This window comes from Amblyomma mixtum, chromosome 3, assembly GCF_055824585.1.
Source record: "Amblyomma mixtum isolate Tamu chromosome 3, ASM5582458v1, whole genome shotgun sequence".
NCBI classification, from domain to species: Eukaryota; Metazoa; Arthropoda; class Arachnida; order Ixodida; family Ixodidae; genus Amblyomma; species Amblyomma mixtum.
Genome location: NC_143014.1, coordinates 31901648 through 31904019, shown reverse-complemented (window position 1 = coordinate 31904019; position 2372 = coordinate 31901648). Strand labels below are relative to the sequence as shown.

Sequence of the window (2372 nt, the reverse complement as noted above, 5' to 3'; positions counted from 1 at the left end):
GGCCATCAAGGACATGATTTTGCGCCTCGGCCTAGACTTTCACTGTGTGCGTGGCCACTGCTTTGATGGGGCGGCGAATATGTCCGGTCGTTTTTCGGGTGTGCAAAAAAGACTTAATGTCTGTGAGCCACGGTCACTGTATGTCCATTGCAGTAATCACTGTTTAGATCTGGTACTGCAAGAGGCTAGCAGAAGTTGTTACATAATTGGAGACGCTCTTAGCACTGTTAAAGACGCTTCCAACGCAGTTCTCGACTCCAAGAAGCGCAGAAGTGTCTATGCTAACATAGTACTTCCTACAGGACACGAGTCAGCTGTGGAGAGTGGATCAATGCCAAATAACTTACTGCCGCTTTGCCCGACGCGATGGAACGTTAGAGCCAAGTCGATGCAAAGATTCGTTGAGAATTACGCCGGAGTCCAACAGACACTCAAGAAGCTCTTGCAGACACCAGGTTCAGTGACCGAAAGCAGCAAGGCTATTTTTAGAGGTTACGATCGGCTTTTGCCGAAATTTGAAACCTTGTTAGGTATCCACATTTTCGGAGCCTTCTTTGGGCCTTGTGAAGAACTAGCAAGGGCTCTACAGAGCTCAACATATTGCGCCGCAGGTGCAAAAAAAGGCAGCACAGGCTCTCTGCGAGGCGATCTCCAGTTGCGCTCTGAAACTACGTTTGAGAAGCTGTGGCAGCACACGAGCACAGCAGCAGCGCGCCTAGGCTTGAAGGAACCTCGTATGTCAAGGCCGACAAAACCTCCTGCGAGGAGACGACTGATAGACCTGTCCAGCCAGTTGCACTTGACGTTAAGACCGCGCTGCGCAAGGAGTATTTCGCCGCTGCCGACCGAATCATAAGTGAAACAAAACAGCGTTTTGAGCAGCCGAGCATGGAACAGCTCGTAAAACTAGAAGACATCTTAACTAGCGCCGCTGGAGGTAGTCGGTATACAGCAGATGAACTAGAGGCAGCTTTGGGAGTGCATGCAGTTGATTTTGACTTGTGCAAACTCTCGGCGCAGTTCATGCTATTACCAACTCTTCTAAACGGTACTAATTCTACTACAACTCAAGGCATTTTGGAGATCCTATAAAGGGAATCGCAAAACATGCGCGAGTTGATGGATCAGGTCGTGAGGTATGTTCAGCTTCTGTTTTTCATACCAGCATCTGTCGCTTCTGGAGAACGCTCTTTTAGTGCTCTGCGCAGAATAAAAACGTATTTGCGTAACAGAACGCAAAAGAGGTTATCGCATCTTTTGATTTTGCATACACACAAAGAAAGAACGGCGCTCCTATGTTTAGACGACGTCATCAAAGAGTTTTTTGAGCAGACAGCGGAGGGAGTAGCAACCTTTGGTCCCGCCTAAGCACCTAGAAAGAGCAGAACTGTCCGAAATGTCACATGCTTGCGTGCATTATTGATAACTGTATACATGTTACTGTAGCGCGTTTGCTTGTATTGTGGTACTTAAACTGTTGTTTTATGTTATGGTTTTCTTCAGGCGCGAGTGCCTAACTATGTAAATTTATCAAATGTAAATAAATATGTGCGCACTGAAAATTCATTTTGTAGTTTTTTTTTCTTGTTAATGCTTGTATAATACGCACCATCTAGCGATCAAAGAAACATTGCGTAAGCAAAACAATTTTTTTTCACACAGTTAATTATTCTCTCTTGAGTCAAACTTGGATTGTAATATATGAAAAACCTAAGTACATAAACAAAAAAAAACAAGTAAAAAGAAACTTGTTCAGTTCAGAACAATGTTTTACTGAGATAACAAATATTTATCATGACAAAACATGCCCATAAACTGAACATTGCACATGTTCTCCTAAAAATTGTCAGAGAAAAAAAGTGCCGCGGACATAGGCGCCGAGTTTTCAATCGGTCGGGGGGGGGGGGGGGGGGGGGGGGGTAAGGGTAAGGGGGCCAAGTACTGATCCTCGAGGGACCCCAGAACCAAGTGGTACAGTAGAGAAACGTCATTAAGACTGACAAATTCAACACGAGAAGAAGGAGATCCATGTTAAGAACTGCAGGGTCAACGTTCAGCACGCTTAATTTATGTAATAGCAGTGAGTTATTAACTTTATCAAATGCTTTAGCAAAGTCAAGAAATATGCAGTCAGACGAAAAAAGCGGAGTCCAAATAGAAGTGCAAGTCGTAAATGAAGGAAAGTAGTTGAATGTCACCAGAGAAAAACTTTCGGAAGCCATATGTTCTGTTAGAGAGGAGAAATTATTCTCCAGAAAATTAACAAGATGTGTAAATATATATGTACCATTATTTTGCATGCTATTGATCTCGAAGATATGGGTCAATGGTTAGGTGGAATCTGTTTATCTCTGGCTTTTTGTACTGGTATG

General features: G+C 43.8%; 1 pseudogene; it reads left to right on the top strand.

Moving 5' to 3' along the window:
- Positions 1–817: 817 nt before the first annotated feature.
- Positions 818–1368, top strand: LOC149349575 (uncharacterized; annotated as a pseudogene).
- Positions 1369–2372: the final 1004 nt, after the last annotated feature.